We start from the raw sequence: 15297 nt of genomic DNA, 5'->3' as shown, positions 1-15297 counted from the left end.
ATGATCATGTGGTTTTTTCTTTGAGTTTGTTTATATAGTGGATTGCATTTATGGATTTTTGTATATTGAACCATTCCTGCATCCCTGGGATGAAGCCTACATGATCATGATGGATGATCATTTTGATGTGTTTTTGGATTCAGTTTAAGAGAATTTTATTGAGTATTTTTTGCATAGATATTCACAAAGGAAATTGGTCTGAAGTTCTTCTTGTTGGTTCTTTGTGTGGCTTAGGTATAAGTGTGATTGAGACTTCAGAGAAGAAATTTGGTAGTGTTCCTTTTGTTTCTATTTTGTAGAACAGTTTGGAAAGTATTGGTATTAGATCTTCTATGAAGGCCTGATAGAATTCTACATTGAACTCAACTGGTCTTGGGCTTTTTTGTTTGTGAGACCTTTAATAACTGCTTCTATCTCTCTAGGAATTATGAGACTGTTTAGATGGTTTATCTGATCCTGATTTAACTTTGGTACCCGGTATCTGTCTCTAAAATTGTCCGCTTCTTGCAGATTTTCCAGTTTTGTTGAATATAAGCTTTGTAGTAGGATCTGATGATATTTTGAATTTTTCTGACTCTGTTGTTGTCTCCTTATTCATTTCTGATTTTGTTAATTTGGATACTGTCTCTGTGCCTTCTGGTTAGTCTGGCTAAGGGTCTATCTATCTTGTTGATTTCCTCAAAGAACCAGCTCCTGCTTCTGTTGATTTTTTGTATAGTTCTTTTTGTTTTCACTTGGTTGATTTCATCCCTGAGTTTGATTATTTCCTGTCTTCTTCTCCTCTTGGGTGTATTTGCTTCTCTTTGTTTTAGAGCTTTTAGGTGTGCTGTGAAGCTGCTAGTATATGCTGTCTCCAGTTTCTTTTTGGAGGCATTCAGAACTATGAGTTTTCCTCTTAGCACTGCTTTCATTGTGTCCCATAAGCTTGGGTCTGTTGTGCCTCAATTTTCTTGAAATTCTAAAACATCTTTAATTTATCGTTTCCTTGACCAAGTTATCATCGAGTAGAGTGTCATTCAACTTCCATGTATATGTGGGCTTTCTGCCATTTTTGTTATTATGGAAGACCAGCCTTAGTCCATGGTGATCTTATAGGATACATGGGATTATTTCATCTTCTTGTATCTATTGAGGCCTGTTTTGTGACCAATTATGTAGTCAGTTTTGGAGAAGGTACCATGAGGTGCTGAGAAGAAGGTATATTATTTTGTTTTAGGATGAAATGTTATATAGATGTCTGTTAAGTCCATTTTGTTCATAACTTCTTTTAGTTTTCCTGGGTAGAATAGTGTAGGTTGGCATCTGTGGTTTTTTAGTGACTATAAGATATATGTCCAAGGCCTTCTGGCTTTTAAAGTTTCTGTTGAGAAGTGTGATTTAGTTCTGATAAGTCTGCCTTTGTATTATCTTTGTGTAGATTTTGTGTTTTGATTATTATGAGGATTTTCTTTTCTTGTCCAATCTATTTCGTATTCTGTAAGTTTCTTATATGTTGACATATATCATTTTCTTCAAGTTGGGAAAATTTTCTTCTATGAGTCTGTTGAAAATATATTCTGGTCACCGTAGCTGTGACTTTTCACCCTCTTTCATTCCTATTCTTAGTTTAGGTCTTTTCATAATATCCCAGATTTCCAGGATGTTTTGTGTTTGGAATGTTTATATTTGACATTTTCTTTAACCGATGTATCAATTTCTTTTATTGTCTACACCTGAGGTTTTCTTTTCCATCTCTTATATTCTGTTGTCAATGATTCTGTCTGTTGTTTGTCAGGAGTCATCTAGCGTAGGCTAAGAGCATGCAGGTAACTTTCCTGGAGGTGGTCCACCGTTTTTACAGGGATATTGTGGATAAACTTTGAATTGCAAGGCCTTCAGACATCTCATCTCAGAATTGATACTTACTGCTGATATGTCTTTCATATCATTAGTACATACTGTAATGACTTCGGGGCATTAATAGATCACTATAGATATACTCTGTTTTAGCAGTGCTATATAGACAAATAGATGATTTCATAATTCTTAACAATGATCCTATAGAATTCCCAAATTTATACAAGTAATTTTGAGCTTCCTATAGAAAAAACTACAATTAGAATTCTGTAAACCTTCATGTGTCATTCATGGGCTGACTACACTAGATAGAAAGTAAGCTTGGAACAAACTTATGATTGGGGAAAACATTCCTCCTAGGAATCATCAGAGGGTAGGGTTTTTCCATCTCCAGGATTGCCTGAGTTTGTGTTTTCTTTATTGCTTCTATTTCCATGTTCATGTCTTGAACAGTTTTATTTATTTCCTTCACTTGTTTAATTATATTTTCTTGTATTTGTTTAAGGGATTTATTAGATTCCTTTTTAAAGACCTCTACCATCGTTATAAAATTATCTGTGAAACCATTATCTGATAACTAAAGGTCATAAACTGGGAATGGACAATTTACAAGTATAGAAGATAAAATATTGACTGGATTTGTCTATAAAATAACTTCAAAACTAATAAGTCACAAGGCAGATGATTTGTCTCTTGACAAAACCATGCTAACTTATGACATAAGAATTACTATTTTAAACCTTCAATAAACTTATAGAGCTAGTGATAGATGATGAACATTTAATTAGGTACTAGTTTTAGTGAACGCTCATGTAAACATTCCTGTTGAAATTTCTTATTTGATTTATGATGAACTTTTGGAATGTAAAGACACTTGGAAAACAATGCAATCTATTCTCCTGAGAATGTATAAGAACTAAGAACAATGGCAATAAGAAAAAAGATTATTTCATTCAGCAATAGAAAAGTCTTCCTTTTTTCTTTCTTTTAGTAATAAAGATTTGAGCCTTTTTTCAATGTGCCTTTTTCTGCAAGTGTGACTTTTTGTGGCTGACAGGAGTTAAAGAACTTAGAGCCTCTTGCCTGGGGCAGCAAGGGACCAGTGGGAAAAGAACAAAGAGAGAGAATAATCACTTCTTTACTTACTTAATCATCAGAGGCCAGGGTTTTAGGCCTCAGAATAACAAGAGAGTATTAAGTTTCCAGAAGCCATGAGCTTCTAGTCTTCAGTATAGTTAGAGAGAGTTACAAGGTCAGAGATGGGTCATTCTTTTTAGCCCTCCTCCAACTCTGTTCCACCTCACCTTCTTCCCCAGCCAGAGCATGCCTCCAATAGTTGTTCCTGTTTATGTTCCTAAGTTTTTCATCTCTATGATTGCCTCAGTTTGTATTTTATTTATAGTTTCCATTTTCATGTCCATGTCTTGAACAGTTTTATTGTTCTCGTCACTTGTTTAATTGTATTTTTTTTGTATTTCCTTAAGAAATTTATTTGATTCCTATTTAAAGCCCTCTACCATCTTTATAAAATTGGATTTAAGGTCATTTTTCTTGTGCTTCAGTTGTGTTAGGATATTTGGCTTGCAGTAGTAGAATAGCTGTTCTCTAAAGGTACCATATAGCCCTGGATTTTGTTGATTGTGTTCATATACTGGCATTTAGCCATCTGCTTGTCCCTGGATGTTCCCAATATAGCAGGTATTTGAAGGGGTACACAACCTCTGGCAGATAGCCTTGGTTTGGACAATGAAACTCAGGAGGCAGTGCAAATCTATCTGCAGTTGGATGTGCCCCAAGGACACAGTGCTAGGCAATCGTGAGGCAGAAGATGGGCAGAGAGGTAGAGGAACAATGAAGCTTTAGAGGACAATAGTTAGTCCTGGGCAGCTGGCCATGCCTCAGAGGAATTGCCCACTGAGTCTTAATTACTCTTTGAGACATTTTGGGGCATCTTAGTGAGTAAAAAGATATGATAACCAAGGTTTTTTAGACTAAGTCAATATGAAATACTGTTTTCTATCATTGTGTTTGTATAGGCAAGGGAAGGAAAGAATTCCATGTCTGGGTCTTAAACTCAGAGGAAACTAGAGACAACTGAATTCCTCTTGAGGAAAGGGTCTACTGACATTGTCATCTGATTGTCTGGACAGTGTCTGCTGACCTGAGGAGTCTCAGTTTATCTCTTCTCAGTAGCTAGACTTTACTAAACAGACCCATACCTACCCTCTGCATTACATTCATCTTTGTTTCCAGCAGAACATTCAGGAAAAGTAGAGAAGAAGGGAGACCTTAACAGAGACTGTTAAGGAGTAAATGGAAGCTAAAGCCAGATACCAGGGGACAGAAACACAAAAAGGTGATTAAGATATTCTTAGAAGACAGAATGGCATTTGATAGAATTTGGTGATCATCCAGGATCAGACCACTCAGACCATTGCCACAGTTTCCGATTATTGAGTTCATGTGAAGACAACAAAGAATAAAAGAATAGTGTACTTCAAGGCAGGGAATTGTGGCACAAGTCTATGATCTTAGCTCTGGGAAGCTGGGGCATGGGAGTTCAAGGCCAGACTGGGTTATATTACTCTGTCTATTAAAAAGGAAAAGGTGAAGACTAAGATGGCAGTGGCTTCAGGACCCACTACAAAGCCCTAAGTGTCTGAGATACCTATAGAGGTGCTACAGTGTGACACAGCAGTGGAAAAGATATCTGCAACTCCAAACAATAGCCCCCAAACTACTAAGAAAATAAAAGACAAGTCTTTTGAGAAGATGTTTTTAAAATGTGAACTCACAAAATGGATGGAAAGATGGCAGAAGAGATAATGATGAATCTATACCTTGCTGCTGCGGTGTCTCAGACAGCAGGCTCTGAGCAACAGCAGGATGTTAAAGATGAAGAATGGCTCAGCTTCTGTATTGGAACCCCTTGAACCTCTATGGTCCCTACTGTTCTTGGAGGCCATGCTGGTATCTGTGGTCTGCTGCCCCAGGCATGTTAGAGCATGAGGTTCATGTAGATATTATACAGCATCCTGGAGTTATGTTGATGTCTGTGGCCCATGTTACTATGTAAGGTCATGTAGATGTCTATGGTCTGTGCTGCTGTCTGAAGTCATGTAGATGTGAGTAACCTGTGCTGCTACCTAAGGCCATGGTGTTGTATGAGTCCATGCTTCTGTTGAGGGCTATGTGTGGGTCCATGATCTTATTGTAGCCAGGGTCTGTATTAATGTGTGTAACCTATGTTGCCACTAAAGGCCAAGCAGATGTCCATGATCTATGCTGCATTCTGAAGGCTTGTTGATACCTGTGGGCCATACTGCCACCAGCAGGACATATTTATGGGAGTGACCTGTGCTGCCTCATGAGGTCATGTTGATGTCCTTGGTCTGCACTACCACGGAAGGCTATGATGGTGTTCATGTCCCATGCAGTGGCTGAGGACCATGTTGATGAACATGGTCTGTACTGCCACTGGTGACTATGTCCTTGGCATATGCTGATGTTGAAGGACATGTGGAGGTCAGTTGTCCATGCTGTCACCAAAACCCATTTATAAGTCCATATCTGTGCTCTTGCTGGCTGTAAAGGGCAAAGAAACTACTTTTGCCATGATATTGATGACTACTGGTTCCCAATTGAGAAAGAGGAGATAGAATGCTTTTGTGACAACCCCACCCCTGGAGTAACAGTCTAGACAGAAAGCCCTTAGAGAGTACTTCTTAACTAGAATTGTTGTGGGAAGACAATCCATTGTGTGTGCCCCATTCTCTGGGTCTGGGTCCTGACTATACAAGAGAGGAGATAGTGAAGTGAATAATAGCCATGAATGCATTAAGTTCTTCCTGTTCTTGACTGTGGGTGATGTGATCAGCTGTCAAAAGTTGCCTTACCCTTGATTGCAACTTGGGACTGTGAGCTAAAATAAACATTTTCTGCCTTAAACTGCATTTGGTCAGGGTATTTTATCACAGTCACAGAAATGAGACAAGTTGTCCTAGTTTGCTTTCTGTTGCTGTAATAAGTACTGACCCAAAGCAACGTGGACAGGAAAGGATCTGTTTGGTTTAGAATTATACATCACAGCTACCATAGAGGGATGTCTTCTGGGCAGGAACTCAAGCATCAGGAGAAGCAGAAACTGAAGCATAGCCATGTAGAAGGATGCTTACAATTTGGTCCCCTGGCTTGCTTGGTTTGCTTATTTATACAACCCAAGACCACCTGTCAAGGGGGACACTACCGAAATCTCCCACTGCCCTTGGATTGTCCATTCCTCCCTCTACTTATGTTAATATTTGCTTTACATAGTTATGTGTTTTCATTTTGTGCACATACATTTACAATGGTTATCTCATAGCAAATCAGCATCTTAGGATGTACTGACTTTTTAGGTCTCTAGTTTAGATCTTAACAGAAAGCTTGCTTTGTCTGACACAAAGTAGATGTAGACATTTGCATGGGATGTCTTTTTCCCTTTGCTGCTTTCATCCTGTGTTTCATTAAAAGCACACTACCTCTCCCAAAAGCATTATGTAATTAGAACTTTTGTTTTTAGTTCATTCACTTTTCATTTTCTGACTGGATAATTTAATTCATGTTTTTGAGACAGCATCTCACGTTGCTTAGGGAGGCCTTGTGCTCTTGATCCTCCTGCCTCCGCCTTGAAAGGGCTGGCATTAGAGATATGCACTAGTACACTCATCTTTATAGTAATAGACAGGGACTTCCCATGCCATCATGGGATTTCCCCACTGTTCTGTAGTTTCTCATGCTGTTCTTTATATCTTTTTGACCTCCTTTAGTGATTTCACGCTCCGATTTGTAAAATGACATTCTTTAATCCTCTTTCTCATTATCTTTTGTGTATTAGTTATAAACTTCTTTCTTTGTGGTTTCCAGGAGGCTTATATAAGTTATCTTGTAATAATTTACAAACAGCCTCCACCTACAAGGACCTCAACTAGTTTCATTTCTACTGGGATGCCAGTTGCACGAATTATACCATGACCTTTCCCAAGGTAGTGGTATGTGGTGCTTGCAATTGGGCTGCTTCGGGGAGCTATAGTTCCTAGGCAGTCACAGAGCCACACAGTTCATAACACTACAGAGTGTTGTGTTGCTCCACTATGATATTTGCCAAGCTCATACACATGTCATCTTACTCTATTTTTGAGACCTACTATGGTTTTGTCAGAGCCTGTGCCCTCCTAACCCCACCCCACCACCACGCCCCTCAAAAGTTTAGAAGCAGAAGTTTAGTTTCAACCACATACAAACAAAGTCTACACTTTAGTTTATCATCTTTCCAGCTTTCATTTCAGTGAAGTCATGGTTTACATCTTTTTGTTTTGCTATGCATTGATATTCATTTAATGTGCAAAATAATATGATAGCCCATACATATTTGCCAACCTTTTATAATTATGTTGTCTCCCTGCTCCCAGTATTCATATGTGTTGACCCACTTAGACCGTTACTTTTTTAATGCACAGATTTTCATCACAGTATAGGTCACAAACTGGAACTTAGATCTACTTGTTTGATTTTTTTTTTTTTTTAGCAACTTAGTCTCTTTTCAAGTCAGTTTCCAGGTGCCAAAGGACGTTGCCATGGTATACTGCCACATGGCTAGTTGGATGCAGAAGACTTGGTACTTACAAAAACTCTTCCAATGTTGCATTTGTCTTCTATGTATTTCCTTGTGTGGTACCCAGATCAAATTAGAACAGTTTTAACTTTGAAACAGTAATTTAGGAAAATCAACTGACCTAGATTAAAAAAATACTTATTTTCCGAGTTAGTTCAATCCAATTACATTCAACCAGTTTATGCTTACTCAATAGGTATTTAACTTGGGATCGGGCACCATTACTGTAATGGGGCCATTGTTAGCACTAAGTTTGTTTAATGGGATTAAGTACTTCAAGTTATTACGTGTGGATAGTTATGTGCTGTAGAACAATAAAAGCATTAGAATAATTTTAACTTCCCTATTTTATATATCAAACGATTAATATTACTGTAGCAATAGTTAATCATAATGCTTTATTTTGATGTTGCTTGTTTGATTTTGACACAAGATTTCTTCTAGTTCAGGCTGGCTTCTAAATTACTATGTAGTCCAGAAGGACTTTGAATTCCTATCTCTACTTCCCAAGTACTAAAACTGACTACAGGTATGTATTACCACACCTGGCAAGACTTCCTGATTTTGGAGCTGATAGTGAGTTCTGCATTACCACTGAAGTTTTACCTCATTTAGAATTTATTGCATATGTATTTTTCATTTTATTTTTTTAAAGATTTATTTATTTATTATGTATAAGTACACTGTAGCTGTCTTACGACACACCAGAAGAGGGCATCAGATCTCATTATAGATGGTTATGAGCCACCTTGTGGTTGCTGGGATTTGAACTCAGGACCTTTGGAAGAGCAGTGACTGCTCTTAACCACTGAGCCATCTCTCCAGTCCTGCATATGTGTCTTTAAAGCACGTTTTATACTTTCATTTTCATATTGACAGATGTTGTAGATTTCTACTTGAACGAATTCCTTCAGAAGCTGGGTGTGGACTTGAAAAACCCATGAAGAGGATCAAGATTTTGAAGGTAGGGACTGACAAGATGACTCAGCAAAGCAAAGATTTACCATCAAGGCTGACTACTGGAATTCAATTCCCAGGACCCACACTGTGGAAAGAGAACAAACTACCACAAGACTCTTCTGATTTGTACAAGTGCACTGTGGGATCAATACATCCATGTGCCCCTTCCCCCCCAATAAAAATAAAGGTAATAAAACAGAAAAGAGTTTAGACAAGTTTAAGCTACACAGCAAAATCTTATCTCAAAAGAAGATAAAACAAGAAAAGGAACTTTCTTTAGCTTATCTAAAGAGCAAGTTCAATGTTGAATCGCCATGTTAGAGGAGTCTATCTTCCTCAATTTCTGAAAGATTCTTTTAACAGGCATAGTATTCTTAGTTGGTAAATTCTCTACCCCACCCAGAACTTTTATTTTCAACATATGTTTTACTCTCTCCTGACCTGCAAATCTTCCACTAAAAAAATCTGCAGAACAATTTATAGTGTTTCATGTCATAACTTGTTTCTATAATATCACAGGATTGCTCCACCCCACCCCCTTTTAGTTAAAGTGGGTTTTTCTTTTTTGAAACAGGGTCTTAGCTTTCTCAGATTTTTCTCAAATTCCTCAAATTCTGTATGTAGTTGAGGATGACTTTGAACACCTGATCATGCTGACTTTATCTCCCATGAGCCACCACATCTCGTAAAATATCTGTCTTTGGTTTTAAGAGGTTGAATATATCATGTTCAAATAATGGTGATGGCCTGTGACCTGAAGTCAAATACAGTCTGAGGTGGGTTTGCCCCAATGCTACTTGTGTTATAATGTTAATTTTGGTTCCCAAACTGCTTACACGTGTGTGCATGTAAGACACTGAGGGACCCTGCCCTCAGTTGGTTCTGATTGGTAAATAAAGATGCCAGCAGTTGATGGTTGGACAGAGCAGACAAAGTGAAACTTTTAGGAGTTTTGGGCTTGAGACAGATAGGAGAGAGAGAAGGAGGAGAATCACCATGACATCGAGGCCGAGGGATCAAATATAATAGGTGCAGGAGAGAAATCTTCCAGCAATGTAGGTGGAAGGGGAAAGCATCTCTATGTGGGGTGTAGCTGGGAGAAGGAGACTGTCTAGAAGATAACAGAGCAGCAAAGATAAAATGTAGATTTGGACAGAACACCGGTAGGGAGTGAGTTATAGCTGAGGGCAGGTTTGGAAGTGCCCAGTCATTGAGCTAGTAAGGTATATAAAAATTAATTGGCGAGCGTTTGTGTGTGTGTGTGTGTGTGTGTGTGTGTGTGTGTGTGTGTGTGTGTGTGTGTGTGTGTGTGTGTGTGTGTGTGTGTGTTTCTTTCTTTCATGAATTCAGAGAGCTCATGGGTGGTTGCAGTGCTTGAGTGCCCAAAGGAAGCTGAGAGCAGGTTAACTAAATTCCCACTACACAAACTTTCCTCCCCTAAGTTGCTATGGTGACAGTATCTGTTTCAGAAACTAAAACTAGACAGGTGTTGGTGTTGAACATATTTAAGTATGTTGTTGATTAGCTTTATGCTTTCTTTGTATTGTCAAGCTGTTAATACAATCGGATGTATAATTTGCAAAGATTTCCTTTTATTCTTGTAGAGAAATTTTAATCCAGGAATATGGATGCTCTGGCAAGGGATCATATCCAGAGATATGATCTGTCTGAAATGCAGACATGCCCTTAGTATACACCTTAAATTCCTAACAGTGAAGGTAAGGTTAGTTTGTAGAAGAAACCAGCCATGTATGCAAGTGATGTCTAACAAAGGGGCAGACAAAGTGATAAATCAGAGGAGGATCTGACAGAACAAGCCAGATATAGGTTATGCCCAATCAGAGGAGAACAGCAGAGGAAGACACGCTACTTAAGAGCATGGAGATAGAATAGAGGTCGTGGGTGGTATGTGTTTATGGCAGTTTTACTGGGACATTTTCACATTACAGGTGACAACAGAATAAGCCAGAGAATGAGAAGGAGCTAGAATATTAGAAGATATTGCCAAAGTTAATATGAGACCAGGAAGAGCATTTCTGTCAGAAGCTGAGAGAAGCCAGATTGAATCATTCAGTTTGTAAGATTAGATTATATGAAGGCTAGATAGTTCCAGGTCTAGGCTTAGGGATAGTTAAAACAGAGAAGGAAATGCTCTCTGCTTAGCCCAAGACATGCATTTACACAGTCTGGCTACAGATTTCTTTTGATTACTTCTTCTGAGTCATATTTATACATTCTGTTGGCTCAGTCTTCTTTCTTTTTAGTTTAACAAGGCTCCATTTTTTAGTTGTTAATCCCCTGAGCAGTTATAGAGAAAATTCTTGCCTATGCCTATGCTATGAAGTCTTTCCCCCTACTATTTCCTCTTATCAGAGGAAATTCAGAATTTCAGGCCTGATATTGAGATCTCTGATCTACTTGGTGTTGACCTTTTTCAAGGCAAGAGGCAGGGAATTAGTCCAATCCTTCTGCTTGTGGATCTCCAGATTTCCCAAGAACTGTTTGTTAAAGAGGACGACGCCTTTCCTCCAGTATGCATATTTAGTAAATTTATAAATAAATTAGGTAGTTTTAGATTTATTTACTGATTTGTGTAACTTAAAGGAACTTTGGATCAATGGCATAAAACCGACCTGGTCGGGGTTGGGGATTTAGCTCAGTGGTAGAGCGCTTGCCTAGGAAGCGCAAGGTCCTGGGTTCGGTCCCCAGCTCCGAAAAAAAAACAAAAAAAAAAAAAAAAAAAAACCAACCTGGTCCTGATGTTTGATTTTGTAAACATGTCTTCAATCTGAGTTGCAAAGAATTTTGTTGAGAATATTTTGCATCTATGTAAATCAGGAAGCAGAACTATAGGTTATTACTGCTATTGGCACCATTTGTTTTTTATTCTGATTTAAGTGGTTGTCTTTTCACTTGTGGTTCTTACACTGGTCACTGAAAGGTTTCTGAGTGTATAGCCCAGGATTCCCTTGAATTCATGAACACTCTCCTCCTTAGTCTGCTAAGTTCAGCTACAACCACTAAATACTAAGTGGTTATAGTACAGCTATGGGGCTTGGCCCATTTTACTTTATTCTTTGAAGATCGTATTTCAATTTGCAAAGTTTTATAATGAACATTTAAAACTTTAAATGAGAAAACAAAAGAACAGACAGCCTTATGGAGATAATTTAATTCATTATGTCATGGATACATGTTTTTCATGTTCATTAAAGACAGGATTATTATTTTTTTCCATCTTTATTTTCTTGGGTACTTCTTATTTACATTTTGATTGTTATTCCCCTTCCCGGTTTCCGGGCCAACATACCCCTAACCCCTCCCCCTCCCCTTCTATATGGGCTTCCCCTCCCCATCCTCCCCCATTACCACCCTCCCCCCAACAATCACGGTCACTGGGGGTTCAGTCTTGGCAGGACCAAGGGCTTTCCCTTCCACTGGTGCTCTTACTAGGCTATTCATTGCTACCTATGAGGTTGGAGCCCAGGGTCAGTCCATGTACAGTCTTTGGGTAGTGGCTTAGTCCCCAGAAGCTCTGGTTGCTTGGCATTGTTGTTCATATGGGGTCTCGAGCTCCTTCAAGCTCTTCTAGTCCTTTCTCTGATTCCTTCAATGGGGGTCTTGTTCTCAGTTCAGTGGTTTGCTGCTGGCATTCTCCTATGTATTTGCTGTATTCTGGCTGTGTCTCTCAGGAGAGAACTACATCTGGTTCTGTCAGTCTGCACTTCTTTGCTTCATCCATCTTATCTAATTGGGTGGCTGTATATGTATGGGCTACATGTGGGGCAGGCTCTGAATGGGTGTTCCTTCTGCCTCTGTTCTAAACTTTGCCTCCCTATTCCCTGCCAAGGGTATTCTTGTTCCCCTTTTAAAGAAGGAGTGAAGCATTTGCATTTTGGTCATCCTTCTTGAGTTTCATGTGTTCTGTGCATCTAGGTTAATTCAAGTATTTGGGCTAATAACCACTTATCAATGAGTGCAGACCATTTATATTTTTCTGTGATTGGGTTACCTCACTCAGGATGATATTTTCCAGTTCCGTCCATTTGCCTATGAATTTCATAAAGTCATTATTTTTGATAGGTGAGTAATATTCCATAGTGTAGATATACCACATTTTCTTTATCCATTCCTCTGCTGAAGGGCATCTGGGTTCTTTCCAGCTTCTGGCTATTATAAATAAGGCTGCTATGAATATAGTGGAGCATGTGTCTTTATTATATGTTGGGGCATCTTTTGGGTATATGCCCAAGAGAGGTATAGCTGGGTCCTCAGGTAGTTCAATGTCCAATTTTCTGAGGAACCTCCAGACTGATTTCCAGAATGGTTGTACCAGTCTGCAATCTCACCAACAATGGAGGAGTGTTCCTCTTTCTCCACATCCTCGCCAGCATTTGCTGTCACCTGAGTTTTTGATCTTAGCCATTCTCACTGGTGTGAGGTGAAATTTCAGGGTTGTTTTGATTTGCATTTCCCTTATGACTAAAGTTATTGAACATTTCTTTAGGTGTTTCTCAGCCATTCGGCATTCCTCAGCTGTGAGATCTCACATATGGTAAATATCTGCAAGATGAACAGCATGGGCTGCTCTATTTCAAACTATTACCACTAGATGGAGCCCTAACCATACCAGGACACAATGTAAACTCAGAAATTAATGATATCGCACTTTTCAGAAAACTTAGCTCATGAATGCAAAGGGATTTTGAGGGATTATATATGAAATATAACATGTCAATTGCCATAAAAAATCCACCTGGAAACAAGTGCTGTGATTTCATACATTTAAACTGGTTTTGTCAGGTTAAACAAGTAATGTTCCCTTTCCTTCCTCTCATCTGGATACAGTTTACTTTTTAAATTCTCTAGGGCCAAGCATAGTGGAACACATTTGCCATCCTAGCTCTTAGGAGGTATTAATTTGAGAATCATGTGGCTTGCATAGCAAGATACCATGTCAAAAATCTGAAAATCAAACACCAAGCAAACAAAAACCTCAATTAACCTGCTAGTAATTATCTTGTACAAATTGAGTGAGTCAGGGTAGAAAATCACAGTCAAGATAAATTGTATTCTCCTTCACAAATTGAGGTGAATAGTCCAATTATCAACTGTGTGGATGGATTAAAAAAGAGATAATTCTTACCAAGCCAAGGATATGTAGGGTGGTTTTATTTTCTTGTATTTTATAAGGGTATTGTGATGGTTTGTATATGCTCAGCCCAGAGAGTGGCAGGAATAGAAAGTGTGGCCCTGTTGGAATAGGTGTGTCACTGTGGGCATGGGCTTTAAGACCCTCATCCTAGCTGCCTGGAAGTCATTATTCTACTAGCAGCCTCCAGAGGAAGATGTAGAACTCACAGCTTCTCCAGCACCAGGTCTGCCTGGATGCTGCCATGTCCCGCCTTGATGACAGTCGACTGAACCTCTGCACCTTTAACCCAGCCCCAATTAAATATTGCCTTTTATAAGACTTGCCTTGGTCATGGTGTCTGTTCACAGCAATAAAGCCTTAACTAAGACAAGTATACATTTCCTTAGTGACTCCCACTGAGATTTTCTTCTTGTATGTATTTGTGTGTGTGGTGTATGTGCATGTATACATGTGAGCATAATATGTTTATGTATATGTGTATATATGTTCATATTTGAGTTTGCAAGCACACCTGTGTGTGTGTGTGTGTGTGTGTGTGTGTGTGTGTGAGAGAGAGAGAGAGAGAGAGAGAGAGAGAGAGAGAGAGAGAGTTTAAATGGAGAAACCTTTGCCAAGATTTTACAAGCACTAAATGCAACACTAGTGACTTTCTGTGTCAGCTACACAACTATGTATCAAACACCAATTCTTTCTCCTTTGTTTTCCATCTTTTAAAAGAACATCAATTAAACACTATTACAACCAAAATCCGGGCTAAGATGCTGGGGGTTGTGGAAGCAAGAGTGTGTGGTACCTCACTAATTGTGAACTGTGAGATCCTGAAGAGGTCTTAGTGTTCTTATTTGCAAAATGGAAAACCTTGAGTTAAAGCCAGGAACAGAGGCAAAGGCTTGTAGTGCCAGCAATTGGGACACTGAGGCAAGAGGACTGCTAAGAATTTGAGACCCATTCTGGGTTACATAGTGGGTTCCTATTGAATATTTTAGTGGAGACTCAATACACACCTGTGTACTCCCTCTGTATAGAGGCTCGAAACAGATTGACGTAACAATTACACCAAAGTTTGTTTGTTAAATTAGAGTTGATTGGGGGTAATTTTAGGAGCTTGAGTGAGGAGTTGCTTCCTGGAATATTATTAAAGTTACCTGCATCTTCAAGAAGCTTGATTCAATATGGGTGATGACTAATAGGGTTGTATTCCTGGAGCTTCCTCATAATTATCAGGACACTGGACAAGTCTGATAATCTACTAGCAGCAGCTGTCTTGCTCCTGACCCACCCCCTACTACCTCACCAGTTGTTCCTTTTTACTGCTATAACCTTGGGGAAGGACATTCAGGAAACTTGTGAGTTTCACCTTTCCAAGACAAATGAAACTTGTTTACGTTAGAGTTTCAAAAGCCTTTCTCCTTCCTGGAAGAAATGGCTCCATTTGGAATGAATTGCTATACTAACAGTCCCAGGCCAACCACAGCTACAGGGAGACTGTTTCATAAAATAGAAAATAGGACTTCGAGACACAAATAATGGGTTAAGAGAACTTGCTGTGTCTTCAGATGACCGAGATTTGATTTTTGTTTTTTTAATTGAAATTTTTTATATCTATATTGTGATCATAGTTTCCCCACCCTCGTTTCTCTGAGATCCTCCCTACTTTCCTACCTATCCAACTCCTTGGATCTTTTCCTCTCTT

The sequence above is a fragment of the Rattus rattus genome, chromosome 6, assembly GCF_011064425.1.
Source record: "Rattus rattus isolate New Zealand chromosome 6, Rrattus_CSIRO_v1, whole genome shotgun sequence".
Classification (NCBI taxonomy): Eukaryota; Metazoa; Chordata; class Mammalia; order Rodentia; family Muridae; genus Rattus; species Rattus rattus.
The sequence above is the reverse complement of the archived record's forward strand: the minus strand, read 5'-3'. Positions refer to the sequence as shown.